The sequence below is a fragment of the Dipodomys spectabilis genome, unplaced genomic scaffold, assembly GCF_019054845.1.
Source record: "Dipodomys spectabilis isolate Male_0828 unplaced genomic scaffold, ASM1905484v1 ptg000071l, whole genome shotgun sequence".
Taxonomy (NCBI): domain Eukaryota; kingdom Metazoa; phylum Chordata; class Mammalia; order Rodentia; family Heteromyidae; genus Dipodomys; species Dipodomys spectabilis.
This window is the reverse complement of record NW_024870748.1, coordinates 7074579-7098247: the sequence shown is the minus strand read 5'-3', so window position 1 is coordinate 7098247 and position 23669 is coordinate 7074579. Positions and strand designations below refer to the sequence as shown.

At 46.3% G+C, this 23669-nt stretch overlaps 1 protein-coding gene across 2 annotated transcripts in view; it reads right to left on the bottom strand.

The window, feature by feature from the left end:
- Positions 1-22921, bottom strand: part of Bcorl1 (BCL6 corepressor like 1) — an 81146-nt gene extending 58225 nt beyond the window's left edge. Inside the window, exons 1-2 of one of the 2 annotated variants that reach the window (XM_042682447.1) lie at positions 22819-22921; positions 22210-22289 (exon numbers count right to left, since the gene is read on the bottom strand). The gene's annotated coding sequence lies outside the window, so the exon portion shown is untranslated. Of the gene's footprint in view, positions 1-19540; positions 19577-22209; positions 22290-22818 lie in introns of those variants that run through there. The other variant, XM_042682448.1, reaches the window with a different exon arrangement.
- Between the last annotated feature and the right edge of the window lie 748 nt (positions 22922-23669).

Genomic DNA, 23669 nt, shown 5'->3' with positions numbered 1-23669 from the left:
CATGCGTATGGTATATGTGAATGAATGGATTATGACTTGAAATAGGGTGATCAGGGTATTCCTTTCTGAGGACACATTTCAGCAACCCAAAGGAGATTAGCAAGCAATAAAGCTATCTGGGAGGAGAGCATTCCAGTGAGAGAAAGAGTATATGCAAAGGTCCTCAGGCAAAGGACTGTCTGCTAAGGTCAAGGAAGTGCCAGGAGGCCAGGTGGCTAGCCCCAAAAGGAAGGAAGGTGTCAAGTGAGGACAGCAAAGATGCCCCCTTTTTGCATACTTTCCCCTTTCCTAGCTTTCCTGACCCAGTGGCAGGTGGCTTCTCTTCTACCCTTCTTGTCCACCCTAGAATCTTGGATATTCACTGAAGACTGCCCCTTACCTCTGTGTGTGTCTTTTTTTTTTTTTTTTTTTTTTTTGGTCGTGGTCATGGGGCTTGAACTCTGGGCTTGGATGCTGTCCTTGAGCTCATCAGCTCAAGGCAAGTGCTCTACTGTTTGAGGCACAGCACCACTTCCAGTTTTCTGGTGGTTCACTGAAGATAAGAGTCTCACAGACTTTCCTGCTCAGGCTGGCTTTGAACTGTGATCCTCAGATCTCAGCCTCCTGAGTAGCTAGGATTACAGGTGTGAGCCATGAGCACCTGGCTGTGTGTGTCTCATCTTAACTCTGTTACCATCTCTCATTTCTTTTCCTTCCTGTTTTCCAAAGTTCACCCCTCTCTCCTTAACTCCACTCTCTCCTATGCTTCTCTATTTCTTCTCCTGTTTCTTCGTCCTCCTCTCTCTTCCCCCTGTTGTTCTCCCAACGTGCTCTCTCTCTCTCTCTCATACACACACAGACACAGACACAGACACAGACACACACACACACACACACACACACACACACACACACTTCTCTTCTCCTGTCTCTCTCCAAGCATAGTCACCACTCCAACTTTCCCTTCTCACTTCTCTTCCCATCCTCTCTTGACTTGGTGTCATTTTCTTCATTTACCTGAGGTTCCTCTTCAGTCTCTCCTCCTTCTTTTCTCTCTTCCTTTTTATCTTCCTCTACTTTTTGCCTCCTGCTGTCTCTGCCTTCTCTTTCTAATCTTTGTCTATCTGCATCCTTTTCCTCAGTGCTTTTCTGGCTCTTACTGGCTTTTCCTCACAGCCTCTATCTCTTTGCCTATGGATGTCAGCCCTGCCTATCCCTTATCTCTTATCTATGAGCTCCCACTGTTTCAATTCACCCCTGGGTGCGCTGACAACCTCCACATCTGTATCTCTAGTCTTGACCTCTCTCCATAGGCCCAGACCTGAATTCCCAGCTGCCATCAACTCACTGTTAATTGGATGTCCACTGAGCCTCTCAAATCCAACGGGTCTCAAACCAGACTCATTATCTACTCCTGTAAATGTGCTCCCCACACGCCATGCCAGACACAGCATGCTTCCTGTCTTAGTTAATAGCACTGTCCCCTAGCCTAGAAATTTGTTCAACTCCTCTCCTCTCCACTGTCCAGATACAATCAGGAGTCAAATCTTGATAAAGCCTCTTCTCCTTACCCCTCTTGCCACTGCCCTGGTGCAGGCTCTCATCATCTCACACCAGGAATATTACACTGGCTGCTTAACTGCTCCCTCTACTATTGCTTGATTCTACAATCAATTCATCTCCTAAAGCACTGATTCGATCAAGTCTCCCCTCCCTCATCAAAAGCCATCAGAATTAAACGAGATTCTTAGCACATCCTTCAGGGCCCTCAGGACTTGGCCTCAAACCTTCTCTTCAGTCTCCTCTTCTGCTATTTCTTGCCCTTTCCCTGCCAACCTAGCCATGTCAGATCCTGACCCTTCCCTAAACAGGCCATCCAGTTTCAGGTCTCTGTTGCTTCCTCACTCTGAAATGGCCTTTTCCCACCCCCTGTGACCCCTCTTCCCCTTGCTGTCATCCCTCAATGCCTGGTTTAAATGTCATTGTGTCATCCCCTCCACCTCAGCCCCTGATCAGTTAACCCCTCCATCTCTGGTTCTCCTCCAACACTTAATTCCTACCTTTAGCCTTGTACTGATTTTCTTCTGTTGTGTGATTAGAGGGGAGTATGACATATCTGTCTCCCCTACCACATAATCAGCTACTTGAGGAAAGAATAACATCTTTTTTTGTCTCTGGTTCCTCTGAAACACCTTACACATAGCAAGTACGCAGTAAATGCATGTTATATGGTACTGAATTCTGGATCTGAATTGAGGTGATGACCCTGAGAAATCACAAGAAGCAAAAATCAACCAAGAAAGAAAAAGAAAAAGAAAACACCTCCGCCAATACTTGCTTACTATAGAAAAGTACCTGCATTATCTATAGCATACCTTTCAGAGATGCCTGATTCTACTTCAGTTTATCATCTCTGACTTATTTTGCACCTCTGTAAATTGCAGATAACTGATAGATAAGAAAACTTGTCTTGTCTCATAGAGTCTGGATTAACCTCCTTCCTCGGTGTGGAAAAAGTTTTGCCTGAATTAGCCATCTAGTTCCTTCACTCCATATAAGTTTGTGCTTTTTGACTTTTTCTTGGAAATAACTATAACATCTGTCTGATTCCTTTGCTGATTAATGAATAGAATAAAATCTTTAACACGTGTTTGTTTTTATATCTGTACAAGAGTCATGACTTTTTACTTTTTCTGAAAATAATTTTTTTTAACATTTTGAAGCCAATTACATGAGCTAGCATAATTTTAGAGATTTTTTTTAACAAAGGTGCCATTTGCCAGATGTGATGACATCTGCTTGTAATACGAGCACTCTGGAAGGTAGAGATGAGAAGACTAAGTGTTCAAGGCCAGCCTGGGTTACATAGCAAGATCCTGTTGAAACAACAAAATGAGCATATTGGTTAATGAAGTTTTGACTATTTCTTAGAATATCTTGGAATAGTCTTCAATCAACCAACAACAGCTCAGCCTATTGGTGGATCCACCAAAATTTTTTTTCATCTTTCCTCTCTAGGAAGCATTAGAGGATTCAGGCAATGAGAAGTACCATTCTCACCATGAAATGAATTTCGACAAAAATTTCTACAAGTTTTAGTTGATACTTAAATATATGTGGACCGTAGGTATGTCAATGAGCATGGGTTTTTTCCCTGTCAGTTTTCTTTTTCTGCTGTTTAGGAGTGATTAGTAAGCTTGTAGAATAGAAATCATGGAGGGAATCCCAGGGTTTGGAAACAGAACAACATACCAAATATATCCTAAATAATTTTTAGGCCAAACAAAAACACAGAAGGAAAAGTAAGGTAAAGCTAAATGTGCTCATGACACATACTATATGACTACCTACAATACAAAACTGATACTGGATGCCCCATCCTAAAGATAAGAGTATTCACTGAAATCTTTGCCTCCCAAACTTAGATCATGGTTCTGTCAAAGCATCATCCCTATATATTTGAGGCCCTCTTTTTCTAATTAACAATACTGTTTGTAATCAAAGGGAGGGGAGGAGCAGAAACACAGACACAACACTGAGCTAAGTAGTTTATACCAGAAGGTAAAATGGGTGTAGCCAGACAGTCAAAGGTGCATCCTGATGGCAAGAGATGAATTGGGATGATCCAAATTAACCACTACTTCCCAAGCTAGAATGACTGGGGAGCTTATTCCAAATACAGATTCCATAAGTCTCAAATACATGCACTCTCATTCAGTATGCCTTGTTGTTGTTGTTGTTGCTGGTGGTGGTGGTGGTGGTGGTGGTGTGTGTGTGTGTGTGCCAGTTCTGAGGCTTGAACTCAGGGCCCAGACGGACACTGTCCCTGAGCTTTTGTGTTCAAGGATAGTGTTCTATGACTTGAATCACAGCTCTACTTCCACCTTTTTGGTAGCTAATTGTAGAAGCCTCCCCAGACTGGCTTTAAAGTTCAATCCTCAGATCTCAGCTTCCTGAATAGCTAGAAATACTGGAGTAAGCCACTGGCACCCAGCTAGCCTTAGGTTTTCTTTAATTTTTTAATGCCCAATCAAATTAGCAACCACTCAACTATAAACTACTCAAGGGAGATGAGCAAAAAGAAAATACTTTTTGGATAAACACACATACATACAGGTAAGTTCTACTAGTGTGCACACATTCATGCCAGCTTGCATTCACTAGAAGCATGCACAGTCATGTGTGTGTGTGCATGGACATGAGTATATACTCATGTTCTTGCTTTCTCTGATGGGAACTATCACATCAAAGGCAAAGTTCCAAAAAGGAACTTGGAAGAAACATGGTAATACCAAATGACCTAGTGAGCAGAAGCACAAGGATATGAAATACCTCAAAGAATTTTCCCAGATGTCACAACTATGTAATTGGTAAGAAATGAACAGCTGCATGGCCTAAGAATTAAATGCTAGTCAATGCCTGGGAGACAGAGGGACCACTGTGGAGGGAATAACACCAAAGTTATATTCAACTTATAGTCAAACAAAAGAGAGCAAATGTTCCATCAACTCAAAGTGATAAATGTGGTTGAAAAAATAAAATTTTTCAGCCGGGCACCTGTAACTCTAGCTCCTCTTAATTCTAGGAGGCTGACATCTGAGAATTGCAGTTTGAAGTCAGCCTAAGCAAGTAAGTCCATGAGACTCTTATCTCCAATTAACTACAAAAAAAGCCAGAAGTAGGGGCTGGGAAGGTGGCTCAGTGGTAGAGCACTTGCCTTGCATGCCTGAGGCCTGGGTTCGATTCCTCAGCACCATATAAGCAAAAAGAAAAAAGTCGGAAGTGGCACTGTGGCTCAAGTGGTAGAGTGCTAGCCTTGAGCTGAAGAGCTGAGGGACAGCGCCCAGACTAGAGTTCAGACCCCACGACCGGACCCAAAAAAAAAAAAAAAAAGCCAGAAGTGGATCTGTGGCTTAAGTGGTAGAGAACTAGCCTTAAGTGAAAGAGCTAAGGTACAGTGTCCAGGCCCTGAGTTTAAGGCTGAATACTTATATGCACATACACACACAGGTGCAAGAGCACACACACACGTACACACACACACAGGTGCAAGAGCACGCATGCACGCACACACACACACACACACACATGCACACAACTTTTTCAATTCAGGAGGCCTATGCATATAGAGTCATAAAGACAGTCTGAAATCCAAGGAAAGGAGTCCAACAAGTGGGCAGCAGAGAGCCGGGAGCAAGCATAATCATCATTCTGGAACAAAGGAGAACAGAACAAAGTTAATAATTGTATCTTTACAATGGTGAAAATAGCGGCTAAGCTAAGGGCAAGCAGGTAGTAAAAGAGACACCTAAATGATATAAAAAATTTAATTCAAAGGAGGAGGAAAAAAATCAAAGACAAGAGCAGGTATGAAAGGCATGAAACAAGCTTGTGGCATACAATAACCAAAAGGAAAGAAATGAAATAGGGGAACCTGAAATATTTCACCATCATGGGCCAAACTGAAACTGTGGGGAAGCACTGAAGACAGACATTTTAGTAAGGTTTAGAGAGAATATTATCAAAAGGGTAAGAATATCACGTCATAGCACAGGTCAGGGTTGGGGGAGAGTTATTAATAGAGGATGAACAAGAGTAAAATCCCAAGATATTATGGATAAGGTAGACATGTTTGTCTTGTTTTGAAATGGAGATGCCAACCCAAGCATATTTCACAACAATTACAAGCAAACTCATGGGCATCATTGTGCTTATGAGGAAGAGTAAAGCCTTTAAAGGAGTTAAAGAACATGTATCTGACAAGTGTTTTATTCTAAGATGGATGTTGCTTCCAAAGTATTTAACCTTGGGCTGGGAAGGTGGCTCAGTGGTAGAGCGCTTGCCTTGCATGCCTGAGGCCCTGGGTTCGATTCCCCAGCATCACATAAGCAAAAAGAAAAAAGCCGGAAGTGGCACTATGGCTCAAGTGGTAGAGCGCTAGCCTTGAGCTGAAGAGCTGAGGGACAGCGCCCAGGCCCAGAGTTCAGGCCCCACGACCGGAAAAAAAAAAAACCAAAGTATTTAACCTTAAGAATGGCAGTGTGGCTGGGCTCCAGTGGTTCCTGCCTGTAATCCTAGCTACTCCTCAGGAGGCTGAGATCTAAAGATCATGGTTCAAAGCCAGCCTGGGCAGAAAAGTACATGATGATCATCTTATCTCCAATAAACTCCTCTGAAAAAGCTGGAAGTGGTGCTGTGGCTCAAGTGGTAGAATGTTGGCCTTGAGCATAAAGAGGCTCAGGGACAATGCCCAATCCCTGAGTTGAAGCCTCAGGACTGTCAAAAAAGAACGGCAGTGTGGTTGAGTACTGTACAGTGGCTCATGCCTATGTTTCTACTTACTTAGGAAGCTAAGATCTAAGAATCACACAGTTCAAAGCCAGCCCAGGCATGAAATTCTGTAAGACTTTTTCTCCAGTTAAGCACCAAAAAGCCAAAAGCAGAGCTGTGGCTCAAGCTGCAGAGCACTAACTTTGAGCATAAAAGCTCAGGCACAGCGCTCTGGCCCTGAGTTCAAGCCTCAGGACTGGCACAGACATAGACACACAGACACACAGACACACAGACACACACACAGACACACAGACACACAGACACACACACACAAATATATTAGCAGAGTGTTCATCCACTTGAAAGGTAGTCCAGAAGTATATAACTTCCTTTCTAGCCAAAAATCTTTTAAGTACTGAACAAATCTGGCAACTTATAGGACATAATGGGACCCTCTACACAGCATGAAACCTGTCAGTTTGCTCATGTCTGTACTCTACCATCAAGACAGTAAATTAAAATCCCAAGATTAAGAAAGTCTCAGTTTAACTAAATCTGGTAGTACTCTCCCATGCTCCTTTTGGCTCATACTGCCTAGTGACCTGGAAGCAATTATGACTTTTAAAAAAATGAAAGAGTGAGAAAATATTCAGCTTCAAGCCTGGCCCTGAATCTGTCCTCAAGAGGATAGGCGTGGCTAGTAGACAGGAGGGTTGAGTAAGTTATGACTAATGAGGAAAGAAAACTAACTTTGGGACTTACTACTCCAATAGAAACCCGGAGCACTGGGTGAAGCTCCCATAAGATAGAGACAAACTTCACAGAAACAAAGGAGAAGCCATCTCATTATCCTACTTTGAGAAAAGCAGCAAAGACATCCTCAAGACCAAGAGAAATCCAAAAGACCTTGAGATCCCAGCGCTAAAATGAAAAGTCTAGCCACTGGAGGGCTTTTAAGAGAAGTCAAAATCTGCAGCGTGCCAGTGGAACACCAGTGGTTCACACCTGTAATCCTAGCTACTCAGGAGGCTGAGATTTGGAAACTGTGCTAGAAAGCCAGCCCAGGCAGGAAAAGTCTGAGACTCTTTTTTTTTTTTTTTTGGTCGGTTGTGGGGCTTGAACTCTGGGCCTGAGTGCTGTCCCTCAGCTCTTCAGCTCAAGGCAAGCACTCTACCACTTGAGCTACAGCGCCACTTCCGGTTTTCTGGTGGTTTATTTGAGATAGGCATCTCACGGTCTTTCCTGCCCTGGCTGGCTTTGAACCACGATCCTCAGATCTCAGCCTCCTGAGTAGCTTGGATTACAGGCATGAGCCACTGGCACCCAGCAAGTCTGAGACTCTTATCTCCAATTAACTACTAAAAAGTTGGAAGTGGAGCTGTAGCTCAAGTGGTAGAGTGCTAGCCTTGAGCATAAAAGCTCTGCAACTGCACCCTGAGTTCAAGTCCTAGGACCAGCACAAAGATTAAAGAGAGTGGGGGGAGGGAGGGAGGGAGAGAGAGAGAGAGAGAAGATAAAACTTATGGAGCCATTGTTTTCCAAAGGAAAGTATACACATACTCCCCAAGTAAAACCTTCCCTAGCTTTAGCAACAAAACTGTTTTACTTCTATATTTTCAGTTCTAATGATTGAACCTAAGGCCTTGTACTTATGTGTAGCTCATGCCAGGCAAGTGCTCTACTACTGACCTATACCTCCAGTTCTAGACTGCAGATCTTATCCTCCTCATTGCTCTGCTTCCTTCCATGAATATTCAACAGGAATATAACGTTCCTGTTTTCCCTGTTTCATCATATACCTGACCTCCAATAAGAATGTTCTAATTCAAACTGTTCTGTTTCAATGACTTCCCATAGATGAGAAGTCATCTTTTCTGCCATTAACTAGCTACCATACCCAGACATGCAACAGTCCTGTATATATGCCCCAATCATGTTACTTTGAAACTCCATGCAAAGTAGTTTCTTAAGCGGGTGCTGGTGGCGCACCCCTGTAATTGTAGCTACTCAGGAGGCTGAGATCTGAGGATCACGGTTCAAAGCCAGCCAGGGCAGAAAAGTCCGTGAGACTCTTATCTCCAATTAACCACTAGAAAATGAGAACTAGAGCTGTGACTTATAGTGGTAGAGTGCTAGTCCTGAGCAAAAGAGCTCAGGGACAGCGCTGAGGCCGAGTTCAAGCCCCATGACTGACTGAAAAAAGAAAAGAAAAAGAAAAGAAAGTCCCTCCATCCCCACTTCTATCAAAGAATCAGACTTATAAGGACATTATATTCTGTTCCTACATACATTAATTTTGTATTGAACAGGAAGGGTAACTAGCTGCCTACATATGGTTCCAGCACAGACACCTTCACAAATTCCTTGAGTCCCTCCATTCTTAAAACTTTGCCTATAAATATTTATGAGACTGAATACAAAGTAATGTTAACTGTCAGTTAAACACATAAGAGCCTACTCATTCAAATGAATGTAGTTACTGCCAACATAGTCACCTCAGGAGGCTGGACTTTCACCTCAGTAACTGGATGGCCAAGGCTAACAATCTCCCTTGGAGCTCTTGAGAGCACTTCCATACAAACTCATCTATACCCTTTTCAAACTCCCAGCTACTGGTGCTGTGTCCCATCCTTTCAGGGACAATTTGATGTTTAAAAACACCCCAAAAGCATTCAGAATCATCTAATCAAACAGAAGCAGCATTAAACGGAGCCATCTAAAACAGTACCTGGAAAAGTGACTCCAGGACCCACAACCTAAACTTAGGTGGAGACCCTGAGAAGTACTTCCAGTCTCTATTTCTCAGCCATGTTAATACACCCATTTACCATGGCATTTGCCAAATGCAGATGCACTGTTTATATCTACAACTGAGTAAAACAACCAGTACTTAAGAACCAGAGGTATTCTATTCCAAAGATGAGGTGGGTCAAAGCAAAAGTTTTCATCATTTACTTACAGTTTCATGTCACTAGATTGTTATAGTGAGTCTATACATTATGTCATGAACCTTTTCCCTATAATTCAAACGTTACTCACTTCTATTTCTTACTTCAAGGAAATTGTTCAACTCAATTCAAGGAAAATACTTCATCATAGCTTTATGCTAGACCTAAGTCCTAGCTATGAGAGTTTATACGACTTCTGATGGGCATCTAGGAAACTTAAATATCACTATGAAATTAATCAGTCCTCAAAATGCCAATCCACCTCAATTGTCACCCTAAGTAAGTAAATAGGGTCTTTCTTTTAAGCACTTCTAATTTCTGACAGACCAAAGATAAGAGCCTTGGTCTTCCTTAGTCTCGATCTTCACCCTCTGATCATTTAGTATCTCTCTCAGACTCTAGAGTTGAATCATTATAGCATGAGACTTGAATCCCTTCTGTGTCCTGGCTGCTATGGATTATGACAGTTGCCCTCTGGTGTCTCCATTTCAATACATCTCATTTATGATATAGCATTTTTCAAGAAAAGAAGATTGTTCTTTAAGTCTCCTAGACCTCATATGCAAATACCTGGGAGATCTTTTTATTCTTCCTTTTTAATTTTTATTATGATCACTAAGTATCTGTACAAAGGAGTTTCCATTTAACAAGGTAGTTTATGAGTACGATGTATCTTAATCAATGTCACTCTTTTCAACATTCTTATCCATCCATCCTCTACCTACTCCTTCCCTCACTCTTAATTTTATAGGATATACCTTGGATTCTTGTCAGCATTTTTCCCCTTTTTTCCTCTTACTTTGTCTACCCCTTTCTCCCTGACCCTACTCCACTCCTTTCAAGTACCTGTATCCTGCTGTTTTATTTTGCTGAACTTTGATTTTGTCTTTCTAAGGAATTACACTAGTTGAGATATTCTTTGAATCTACCATAAGAAAAGCCACCAGCACAACCATGTTTATTGCAGCCACTATTCACCATAGCCAAGGTATGGAATCATTCCAGATGCTCATCAATGGACAAATGGATAAAGAAAATGTGGTGTATATACACAATGAAATTTTACTCATCCGTTACAAAGAATCATATTGTGCCATTTGCAAAGAAATAAAAAGACTTGGAAAAAACTATGTTAAATGACATAATTCAGACCCAGAGATACAAATGATCCATGTCTTCCCTTATATGTAAAAGCTAGATTTAGCTTAAAAACTCATAAGTAAATACATGAGGTGGTATGTAACTATATACAAATGTATTAACTAAAATACAGTAGATCATTATTTTTTCTGTTCTCTCACTCCATACCACACTCAACTATAGGTTCAACTTTGTATATATTATTCACTTGAAATCATACAGCTATCCACCTCCCCTCCATTACACTATTTCCTCAAAGAATTTTAAACTTTCAGTACTATCTCAATCTCTTCCAGTCCATAGATTTATTAGCCCCCTTTGTAAAACAAAGAGGAAAAACAAAAACCCCTTTACGGGGCTGGGAAGGTGGCTCAGTGGTAGAGCGCTTGCCTTGCATGCCTGAGGCCCTGGGTTCGATTCCTCAGCACCACATAAGCAAAAAGAAAAAAAGCTGGAAGTGGCACTGTGGCTCAAGAGGTAGAGTGCTAGCCTTGAGCTGAAGAGCTGAGGGACAGCGCCCAGGCCCAGAGTTCAGGTCCCAGGACCGGACCAAAAAAAAAAAAACCCTTTACATCACACAGAGTGATATATATTTTTTATATATAATACACATATAATGTATTATAAATATATTATAAATGATAGATAGATAGATAGATATCGATGGGAATAACTGCTCAAGCCTACCTACTTGTGAGGGGAAGATAGGGTATTACAGTTCGAGCCCAGCTTAGGTGTAAACCTTTACAAGACTCTGTCTTACTCAATGGCTTGGCTTGGCGGTATATACCTGTTATTCCAGCTACAGAGGAAGCCCAATGGGTAGACACAGTGGAAAAAGCCTGTCATCCTTGGTGATACAGGAAAACACAAGTAGGACGATAGAAAACCAGGCCAGGCTAAGCATAAAGCAAGACTATCTTGACAATAACCAAGACAAAAAGGAGGTGTAGGTGTAGCTTAAATGGTAGATCACCTGCCTTGCAAGCATGAATGAGGCCCTGAGTTCAATCCCTGCTATCATCAAAAATAAAATTTTGGGTAAGTCTGGCTCAGTGGTACATGCCTATAAGTCCCTCAGCTATTCCAGAAACTGAGGCATTTCAATTTTGAGGTAACATAGGAAGACTGTCTCAAAAACCAGGCATGTTAGATCATACTTATTATCCTAGCTACTTAACAGGCAGAGATCTCAGTCCAAGTCCAGCCATGGCCAGGTCAAATAGTTTCATGAGACCTCATGTTCACCAACAAAAAGCTGGGTATGCCGGGAATTGGTGGCTCATTTCTGTAATCCTACTCAGGAGGCTGAGATCTGAAGATAGTGGTTCGAAGCCAGCCTGGGGAAGGCAAGTCCAGGAGATTCTTATCTCCAATTAATCACAGAAAAAGCTGTAAGTGGGACTGTGGCTCAAGTGTTAGAGTGCTAGCCTTGAGCAAAAGGAGCCCAGAAAGCCAGGCACCGGTGACTCAGGCCTGTAATCCTAGCTATTCAAGAGGCTGAGATCTTCAGATCACAGTTCAAAGCCATCCTGGGCAGGAAAGTCCGTGAAACTCTTTTTTTCTTTTTTTTGGCTTGGGTGCTGTCCCTCAGTTCTTCAGCTCAAGGCTACCACTCTATGACTTGAGCCACTTGAGCCATAGCACCACTTGCAGCTTTTTCTGCTGATGTGGTACTGAGGAATCTAACCCAGGGCCTCATGCATACAAGGTAAGCACTCTACCATTGAGCCACATTCCCAGCCCCCATGAAACTCTTGTCTCCAACTAACCACCAGAAAATCAGAAGTGGCGCTGTGGCTCAAGTGGTAGAGTGCTAGCCTTGAGTAAAAGAAGCTCAGAGACAGTGCCCAGGCCCTGAGTTCAAGCCCCAGGACTAGCAAGAAAGAAAGAAAGAAAGAAAAAAAGAAAGAAAGAAAGAAACAAACACTGGAAGTGATGGTACACCTGTCATCCCAGCTACAAGGGAAGTTTGTTATGGCCAGGCACAAAAGCAAGACCCTATTCAAAAAATAGAGCAAAAAGGACTGGGACATTACTCAACTGATAAAGCACCTGCCTAGAAAATACAAGCCCTAAGTTCAAATACCAGTTCTGTCCAAAAAATAAAAACACATTGAACCTATGGATTATTTTACTATTCTTGCTCTAACAGCAACTTCTTTTTCTTTATCTGCACAGTAGACAATCATAAATAAAATCAGGCCAGACAAAATAATAAGAATCACCTTCCAACTATCTATAGCTATAGCTAATTTTTAAACCTGGCTGACTTATGGACTGCCTTCTGCCACCATCAGTAGATGTGTGTTCAGGGAAGAGCTCCCTTTAATATTTGCCTAAACAGAATATAAATAGGTAGGCAAACCTGCTGGGGAGTGGGAGCAGGTAGAGAATAATAATGCATTTCTGAAGTCAAACAGAAATTATTAATTTGTCCACTAATCTACTGCTCTCAATTGGCCAGTCATCCATTTCTCCTTGTATTGGCATAGCTAACAGAAAGCCAACTGTTGGCACCAAAGTCCACTTGAGCTGCAGAGAGGAGATCTACTTCATAGGCTACTGATTATCTCTACTCAGAAGTTTGGTTTGAGGAACCCAGAGCTATTTGGGGTACTATTCTCCCCTATTCAATCATTGATGAACACCCTTGTCATGGAGTCATACCAGGCCCAAGCTTGATCTACTAGCTTTTGTAGAATTTCTAGATGCCAGAGAGAGCTGGAATACCCAAGCAGTCATCATTAAATACAACAGTCCTTTGCAGAAACCAATGGTTTTTTAAAATGTCACCTATGAGCCAGGTGCTGATGGCTCACACCAATAATCCTATCTACTCAGAAGGCTGAGATCTGAGGATCACAGTTCAAAGCTAGCTTGGGCAGGAAGGCTGTGAGACTCTTATTTCCAATTAACCTCCAGAAAATGAGAAGTGGCACTGCTGCTCAAAGTGGTACAGCACTAGCCTTGAGTAAAAAAGCACAGGGACAACACCTAGGCCCTGAGTTCAAGCCCCACAACTGACAAAAAATGTTACTGATGGCCCAAAATGTTCTTAAAGTTTCAACTAGATACAAACTCCTCACTTCCCACCCTGAAACATTGAGCAGTGTCATGTCACAGCCATTAAAGAAGCTACTACCTTCTACCTGAACATAGATGCAGTAACAAGTCAAGCTATCTCTTCCAACTATGTTGTAATGCTAAATGGGTAGTAATGCACGAGGAACATGGAAAATAAGGGCAGAAAATTAAGATACGGAGGAAGGCACTCACTCTGCCACTATGTTTTCTATATAATGTAATATAAAAAGCAAAGTCTCTAGGCATTGGTGGCTCACACTTGTAATCCCAGCTACTCAGGAAGCTGAGACCTGAAATACTGTGGTTTGAGCCCAGGCAGAAAAGTCTGTGAGACTCCATCTGCAATTAATCAGCAGAATGCCAGACTGGATGTGTGACTCAAGTGTTAGAGCACTAGCAATGAACAAAAGAGGGGGGGGAAGTAAGAACACAAGGCCCTGAGTTCAAACCCCAATACCTACACACACACACACACACACACACACACACACACACACACACACACACACACACACACACACACACACACAAGTAATGTCACAGGATGTAGCTGAGTAAGAAAAAATGATAATATACTCCATTTACTTATTAGGAACCTACTATATTGGCCTGGTTACTATATAAACTTCATCTCATACAATTCTCACCACTCAAACATCTTATTTCTATTGTATAAATGAGAACACTGAAGTTCAAAAAAGTTAAGTGACTTGTAGTCAAGTGGCTCACATATATAAGCCTAGCTTCTTGGGAGGCTGAGATTAGGAGAAACATGGTTTGAGGCTTTCTTGGGCCAAAAAGTCCATGAGTCTCCATCTCAGTGGAATAAAGAGATGCTGCACCCCTGTCATCACGGATAGAAAAGGAAGCCTAAAATAGATAGATCTTGGTACAGGGACATATCTGGTCAGGAACATAGACCCTGTCTCAAAAATAACCAGTGCATAAAAAGATCAGGTGATGTGGCTCAGCACTAGTGGTTGCTTAGTAAGTTCAAGGACCTGTACCACCACCACCACCAAAAAAAAAAAAAGTAAAATTAAATAACTTGGTTCCTGTCCTATAGGTATGAAGTTGAAGAGTAAGAAGTTTTACAGCTGTATATCTCCAAAGTGGTAGGTTAATTCAGATTCTTTGTGAAGTTTGAGAACTACTGTATTATACAAATTTGATCATAAATTAAATTGGGTAAAATCTCATCATAAGCAGATAGGCTGGGCACTGGTGGCTCAGGCCTGTAATCCTCAACTACTCAGGAGGCTGAGATCTTGGGATCCCAATTTAAACATAGCCAGGACAGAAAAGTCTATGACTCATCTCCAACACCTGTCATCCTAGCTGCTCATGAGGGTAAGATCTGAGGATCCAAGTTCAAAGCCACTCAGGTAGTAAAGTTTGTGAGACTCATTTCCACTAAATTACCAAAAAAAGCCAGAAGTGAAGCTGTGGCTCAGGTGGTAGAGCACCAGCCTTGAGCAAAAGAAGTTCTAGGACAGCACTCAGGCCCTGACTACAAGCCCCAGGATCAGTACCTATGTGTACCTGCACACACACACACACACAACAACAACAACAACAACAACAAAGAGAGAGAAGATGTATAACCATTTCATGGATTCAAGTAAAGAGCACATTAATATTATCTAGGACCATATTCATATAGTATGTACTTCAAAGAACTTAGAAAACTGAAAATCTGTTAGCTCTTCTTGTCCCAATACAACAGCATTATGACAAAACCCCACTATACCCTTAAATGGCACTAAGACTATGATTTCCAGGCATACCTTAGTAATGAGGTAACCAAATTTTGTTTCTTGACCAACAGTGGATTAAAAAGTCCAAAACTCAAAGCTCTCCCAATCTTTAGTACTCTCAATTCTTTGTAGCCCCTTGGCCTAAGGTCTTCTGCAAATCCAGATGAAGACATATCTGGCCTCACACACTCTAATGTGTAAATCTGAAAATTACCACGTTACAAATAATAAATCATCTCTCTTCAACTTCATCACAATTTATTGCCCATGGAAAATATAACCTTTATATGCAGCCTGCAGTTGTTGTGGAGATTTTAAATGGTTTGTTTTTTGCTGGGTGTCAATGGCTCACATGTGTAATGTTAAGCTATTCAGAAGGTTAACACCTAGATAATCAGGGTTCCAAGCCAGCCCAGACAGAAAGTCCATGAGACTCTACTGTCAACTAATCAGAAAAATGCAAGACTGGAGTCATGGCTCAAGTGGTAGAGCACCAGCCATGTGGCAAGACAGCACATTGAAAGGTGAGAACCAGGGCCTATTTCAAATGTTTTGAGGGAAGAGTAGTTTCTGCTCAAGAAAAAAAAAAAGAAGAAACTAGAACAGCTTATTTGAATTATGATGAGGGGCTGAAACACAGAGGTAAATTTTTCTCTTGAACAGAATGTAATTTTAGCTCACCACACAAAGTTTTCATCATAAAACATTGCTTTTAATTTATAAACAGTAGGGAAAAGTATGCTTTAGAAAGACAGTTTTCTACACTATTTCAATGATGACCATTCACAAAGGGGCATGAATACAGCCTGATTCATATAAAATACTGTCCTAGCAACCTAGTGGCAGAAAGGTAGATTGCTTATTTCCTCCTTCTTTAGTATTGCTGATGTTAAACATTCTGGGCAAACTTGGATTCACTGATTGTGAACTGGAGCACAAAGAAATTTCTTTCTTTTTGAAAACTTGAACACCTAGGGGCTTCCTTCACCCCCATATATTCATGAACGGCTTCTCCCCTTTTTCTTACCTATTTTATCCCAGCAATTCTCATTTTCCCAGCACTCTCTTCATTTCCCTCTAGTGTTCACTTTCTCACCCAAATTCAACCACAAATTCCTTTCTCAGAAAATCAGACTGTTGACACCCTATAGCCATTCTACTTCACTCCAAACAGCTCAGCCTAGAATCAATGACCCACTATAAATGTTGTCCAGCCCAACCCTAATTAGAGCCTTTCCTCCATACCCCTAACACTACCCCCCAATTCCCGCCCAAGACTCTCAAGTCCCTGGTTCTTTATCCTGTTTCACTCTGGAATTTCTACCACTCGACTCCTTATATCTAGGATCCCTCCCACTTAGAAACTGGAAAACTTGGTGTATTCTTACTTTCCCCTTCTTCCAAAGTCATTTTATTTGGACACTGATACTTTTTCCCATTCAGAATCTTTACTTTAGACTTTCTAATAGGGCTTGAACTCAGGGCCAGGGCACTGTCACTGAGCTTTTTTTTGTTCAAGGCTAGTGCTGTACCACTGAACTACAGCTTCACTTTTGGCTTTTTTGTGGTTAATTGGAGATAAAAGTCTGACAGACTTTCGTGCCCTGGCTAGCTTCAGAACAACATTCCTCAGATCTCGGCCTCCTGAGTAGCTAGGATTATAGGCATGAGCCACAGGTGCCTGGCCTCACAATGTGCATTTTTAACTTGTATGCTATCTCTAAGTTCTCTATTGCTTATGGATAAATACATTTACATTTTCCCCTAAATGTCAGTTTCTCCTCAAGCCTACCTTCCCCTCCAATCTTAGTAATCTCAGCAATAAAAAGTGCAAAGAGCCCTAAAGGTTCTCTAAACTTTCCTTTGGAAAATATCCTGGAGATTTCCAGATGCTGTTTTCTTTTCCTTAGTTGGCCCTAGTATGAGACCAGTGACAGTCACCTTCCTTTTCCCTTTACTGCCCAACCAATCCTCTTCCTGATTTGTTTTTGCATCCCAGTTTTTGTAGTACTAATGTCTTTTTCTCCAAGGATTCTAGTTCTCTCAAAGAAGTACTTCCTTAATATCCATAACCAGATTAAACCAGATTAATCACATCATGAGATCTTCTGCTACCTGTACATAATATTTCCTTTGCTATTTAGTGAACCATATCATGAATAAAACAGAGCCCTCCCCTTGATGTAGCTGCATTTGCTTCCCAAGAACCTGTAAGCCAGTGAGAAAGAAAGGAATCCCTAAATCAAAAAATCTAAATCTAAGCCAGGTGCCAGTGGCTCACATGTGTAACCCTAGCTACTCAGGAGTCTGCGATCTAAAGGATTGAGGTTGAGGCCAGGTTGGGCAGAAAAGTTCACTAGACCCCATCTCTAAAATAGCCAGCAAGAAGTGAGACTGGAGGCATGGTTCAAACGGTAGTCAAAATCTAGATTCCCACAAGTGTCTTTGCTGCAGCCACCATTTCATTTCTTCTGGAAATCCCCTCTACTTTGTCTAATCCAGACCCCAATACCAGAGCTTAGCAGCACCATAGGTTTCTTATGCCCTGCTCCAATGATTATCCTGTTCCTATTGCTTCGTCTTAAAGACGAGTGCTATTCAACCCAGACTTCAGAGTCCTTTCCCTTTCCTCCATCAATGACATATTCTCTTCTTTCCACAGCCAGAGCAGAAGCAACTTAACCTTCTCTTACTACAAAGCTGGTTACAGTGGCAGCCTTGTTAAAGGAAATCTTTTTGTGCCAGTCCTGGGCTTGAACTCAGGGCCTAGATCCTGTTCCTGAGCTTTTGTACTAAAGGACAGCAGTCTATCACTTGAGCCACAGCTCCACATCTGGCTTTTTGATGGATGACTGGAGATAAAAAGTCTCACAGAATTTCCTGCCTGGACTGGCTTTGAACCACAATCCTCAGATCTCAGCCTCCCGAGTTAGCTAGGATTACAGGATTGAGCCACCTGGACTGGTAAAGCCGATTTCAACAAGATTCCATGCCCCAAGACGTGTAACTCTCATCCCCTAGGTCTTTCTCCAGGGCAACTGTCTCAGTTACCGTATCAAAGATGCCTGCCTACCAACAGCCTCATGATTCACTCAAGGTGGCCATGCCCCTCCAAAACTCTATAACCAAACTTCAGATTCTCTTAAGATATCAAAGCTCTGGTTCCTCCCAATTTCCCCCAATCTTTCCTAATAACTTTGCTTCTCCACCAAAATGTTCAACTTTTTTTTTTAGGATTATGCCCACTTTTATTTATTTATTTATTTATTTTCAGTGCTGAGGGAGGATAAAATCCAGGACCTCATGCATGCTAAGCAAGTATTTCACCAACATCCCCAGTCCTGAGGATTACCCAATTTAATCCCTAGTGGAGTATTCCAAGTTTCTTTCCTACATGCTGTCATCTTCAATATCACATAGTGACATCACCATCCAATTTGAGTATCCTAAACTCTGCCCAAACATCCTCCATTGTGCTACTTACCATCTCCACATAGTAAGGCTCCCTCAATACCAACATTCAAGGACAAGATAGACAACTTAGATGATCTTTTAAGTTCCATTCCACCCTTGGAATTTTCTTACCAAATGATTTCACTCCCAATTCCAAACGCATTTCGGCTTTGAGAATAACGTTCTCAGCTGAAACAACCATGGGGCAAACCCGTAAAACCGAGAATGCACCCACACACACACCCAAGAAGTCTCAGCAACGCTTTCGCACAACTACACTCTACCTGTTCCACAGGGACGACCTCCAAATTGCCTTGAGAGGATTAAGCTAGGGCTCAAAGTTGCAGACCCCCTTCCCATACTTCTGCTAAGAGCCCCTACACCCTTGGCAAGGGCTGCCTGTCTTTGCTGTCTACTCTAGAAAACATCATGAATGAGTCTCACCACGTCGACAGTTAGATCAGCCACCACTGAACATTTCAAAACAATAAAACAAAAACATAGTGCTTCTATTGGGGGCGGGGGAGAAACGCAAGCGGAATAGAAGGGCATCTCCACTGGCCTATGCTGTTGGCCTCCCAGGTTTGCAGCGTGCTTCCCTCCTGCCTTTCCCCTCGACCACATCTTTCCCTACAACAATCTCCTGCACCTCCATAACGCGAAATCCCCAGCCGTGGTGCGGCGAGCTCCTCCCAGCCTTCCGGACGTCCCTCTGGCCCAACCTTCCTCTTGGCGGGACCCCGGTGAGGAGGGCCCCCTCCAGCGTCCAGTTTGCCACCCTATTCCTTCCCGGGCTTCGGGGCGCCTCTGTAAGGCTCTGTCCTGAAGCTGAACCTCGAGGAACCAAGCCCATGAGGCCCGTCGCGGGACCCACCCCCCCCCCCCCTTTCCTTTTCCCAGCACCTCGTCCTCCATGCACCCGGCCCCCGGGGCTCTTCGTCGTCGTCGTCCCGGCTTGTACCGCCCCCCGTCGGGGGCTCCACCCCCTCCTGCACCCGCCCCCAAGACGGCCCCCTCCCCACAGTGCGCTGCCTAAGCCCTGTGCCCCGGCACGGGACTCTCTTTGGCCTCCGTTCCCCGCCCAGAAGCGGCGGCGGCGGCAACGGCTGCGGCGGCCCCAGCAGGAGCAGCAGCGGCGGCGGCAGCGGCGGCGGCGGCAGCAGCGCCGCCCCGGCCCCGCCCCGCCGCCCGCCGGAGCCCCACGCCCCGCCCGCCCGCCCCGCCGCCGGACTGCTCCCCCAAGCCCACCACCAAACCCCCTCCTCACTCTCCGGCCGCGATCTGCTCGAATCCAGCTCCGCTGGGCCTGCTGTCTGTACCGCACGCCCCTTAGGACCGGGGTGGGGGAACCATGGTGGGGTTCGTGGCTATCCCTCTCCCTCCTTCTCCAAGGGCCAGGGGATTGCCCCTGAGCCCGAAACCCGGCCCCGTAACCAGAGCCTCCGTCCTTCCATCCTTCGGCTTCTCTTAGACCCCTTGCCTCCAGGCCTGGCGCGAAGCGGGTTGAGGGCTTGCACACCGGCTGGCCCCCCCCACCCACCGGGCTTACCGGGGTTAGTAAGAATTGCCCCCATCTCATCCTCCTTCAATTTAAGCCCCCTCCCCGCCGCTCCTGGCCCAGCAGCCCCCGCCCCTAGAGCGAGGGCAGCGGAGCCAGGGCGCTCCGAAGTCATCCCCCGCCTTTTTTCCAGGGACTCGAATAATTGCCCCTGCCCCCATCACAGCACTCCCACTCCCGAACCCAGGCCCCACAACCACCTAGGGGTACCCCTAACCCCATGGTTCCAGCACCCCAGCACAGGGGAGAAAGCAGCCTTGAGAGAGGACCTCATCGCACCTCCCCTCGAAGGTTGGTGGGTATTTTCTCCTGGTCCCTTCAAGACTTCACCACGGACACCCCCCCCCCAAAAAAAGCCTTTCCTCGCCCTGCCCTGTGGGCCATCCTCCCTTCTAATCCACGGATCCTTAGATCAGGGTTTGGGGGCCAGGTAGTTCCAAGACAGCACAGCCTCCACCTCCCTTTCCGAGGAGTGGGGTAATTCCTTTGGTTCCCCCCACCCCAGGATCAACCGACCCCCCGTTTCCATGGAGACCCCCGCCCAGCCGAGAAGACTCAGATCGCTGCGAACAAGTCTCACCTGGCTAAGAGAGAAGGGGATCGAGAAGGGGGTAGGGCAGGGCAGGGATGGGGTACGAAGGTGGGAAGTGGAGGGGAGCTATCCCGAAGGGAGGGGCGAGGACAGAGCGAGCTCCCGGGAGCGCTACGCTACGTCCGGGGGCACCGAGAGGACGGCGCCCCCGGGGGGCAAGCAGAACGGCCGCCAAGCGAAGAAGGGACAGGGTTGGGGAAAGGCTCAAGATAGAAAGAAGCTGGTGGGGGAAATACAAAAAAGCCGGGGAGTCAAAAGGGGTGGAGGGGTTGGGGGAGAGGAAAAAAAGACGCACCTGTTCCCGGGTCGGCTCCGTGGGGAGGCTCAGGCCGCCACTCGGGCTCTCTCTTACCCCCTCGGAACAACCACCCGCCGAATACTGCCCTGATCCGGTGCCCCCATCCGCCCCTTATCGCCACCGACCTCCTTCTCGTCTCTCTCCGCGGCGGCGGCGATCGGACTCTAGGAACTGAGAGGAAGAAGGGAGGGCTCAGCAAAGCGGAGGAGAGACAGAGCCACACACTGGCAGCAGCCGCGGCGAGCGAAAGAGTGAGGGGGAGAGCGGTGTGTGTGTGTGTGTCTGTGTGTGCGAGCGAAGCCTGGTAGAGTGGGTGCCGGTCGCAGGGCTCGACGGGAAGTGGAGTCCCGCCCGGGCCGCCAGTGGCGCCATCGCAGGCTTCAAGAGACTACAATTCCCAGAATACAGCTAACGCGGGGGGGGGGGGATGGGGAGGAGGAGGCGAAGGGAGGGAGCGAGCAAGAGAGGGAGGGACGAAAGCAGGGAGCAAGCGGCGGCGAAGGGGGCAGAGCCAAGCAGCCCCGGTGACACTGGGAGGGGAGGGGAGGAGGAGGGGATCGCAGCGAGAACCGAGCGGATTCCGGAGAGCGAGGCAGCGGTGGCTGCAGCAAGCCGGGCAAAAAGCTAGACTCTGGGAAAGGCGGGGGCACTCAATTCGCTGGGCTGCAAGAGCCCCCCACGCCCCCCCCTCCGACGCCCCTTAAGAGGGAGGTCGAGGAAAAGAGATCATCAGTCCGCTGCGACCAGGGGTTTTTCTCCTTTTCTCCCAAGCTCTCCACCTAATGCCCTGACCTGACTTTCTGAGGCCACTGGTTCCTGATCTAGTGTACAAAACCCGAGACCCCCAGATCTCCCCTACCGGGCAGCACAGAACAAACGCATTCAGTCTTCTCCCAGGGGCTTGAGGGAGGCTCCCCTCGCAAGCAGGGCGTGACTCTCCCATTCTTCCCGCCCCCCCCCGTCGTCGCCACCCCCAATCTCCCTCCCCGGAACCCCTCCCAGAGGCCGGGGCTCGCCTTTCTCGCTCCCCGCCAAGGAAGAGTCCCTCCGGGGGCGACTACCCACCCCCCACCCTTATAGTGGGCACTGACCCACCCACATCCCCTTAGCGTCGTCCCTCTCACCGAAGTAGTAGTGGGGGCGACCCGAGTTGTACTGGTGGCTACTTTCCTTCAGAAATTAGCTGTCCTTCGCCATACAGACCCTATGTAGAGATAGAAAAGCACATTAATGTTCCCGTCTCCCTCCCCCCGGGTTTAGCTCCCCATGGAAGTAGCTCACTGTAAAGAGAGGTTGGTAGTGGAAGTGAACTGGAGGTGAATCCCAGGACTCTAACTCCATTCCAGCCCTGAAATCGTACGGATTCGTCCCTTTCCTTAAAAAAAAACCATCTAATAGCTGAAAGGAGAGGGTTAAATTATCTGAACCCCAACGTCCACGGGACAAGAAGAGACACTACCTTGTAGGAATAAGATACGAACTAGATTGCCCCCACGGAAGGAAAAAAAAGCCCCCCCAACCCGTACCCTTAGGAGAGTCAAATGGCCGAGGAGGGGGGGCAGTAGGAGTGCTAAAGAGTGAAAGGATTGTGGCGGGGAGGGTCCTCGGCCCCCAGAGAGCAGAATCCAGATGCTAAGAGGTGGGTGGGTGGTGCGGCAGAATTGCAGACCCTGTCTTTCCCTGCTTTTCCTGGAATCCCCGCCGAACACCGTCTAACACTCGGAGTTGCTTACCAATCGGTCCCCTAGCCCCATTTGTGCGCATGAGGCGACCAGAGCCGGGCCGGGAAGCTCGGGCACAAACTCCGCGGAAGCTGGCCTTCGCCGCCGCCGCGCTGCCGCGGGCCTCCCTCCCTCCGCTCGCGGCCCCGCCGATCTACCTTCGCCCCCGGCCGAGGCCAGACCCCGGTCGCAACTCCACGCCCCTACTCCACCCCCGGCTCCCCCCCCCCCTCCCTTCGCCCTCTCGCAGCGGGTCCGGCCCAGCCCCTAGCGCCGCCCCGCCCTACCGCTCGGTCCAGAGCCCAGCAAGTGCCCCGAACTCGCCCCCCGCCCCCACGCCCAGGCCAGTCCAGCCGGGCCTGGTTTCCCCCTTCTGCCGCGCCCCGCCCCCGAATCCACGTCCTACTTCGCCACCCAACTCGGCCCGGTTCAGGTTCGGCTCGCGCCCATGCCACTAGATTCCCCGGTTCGGTCCGGTTATATGGCCACCCACCCTGCCCTTGCCTGGGTGCCGGCCTCGCTCACTGCCTGCGCTCGCCCAAGCCGGCCCAAATGCACGGTCCCGATCCGAGGGCCCGCCTCGGTCCCAGTGGCATTGCCGCGTCTCGCCACGAGGGCTCGGATCACGCAAGATCCGAACCCGCGCGAGGTGGGGGCCGCGGAAAGCAAGTTTCTTTATCTTCCCCCCGCCCCCAAGAGCAGGGCCATGCCGTCCCCTCGCCCCACCACACACACCCAGTTACAGCGCCCCTTCACCTGGGCAGAGCCCCCTGACCGCTGTCGCAACTTTGCTCTTCTCCACGCCGCCTGGGAAGCGGGCGAAGCGGGAGGAGGAGGGAGGGGGCGGGGGGGGGGTGCTGGGT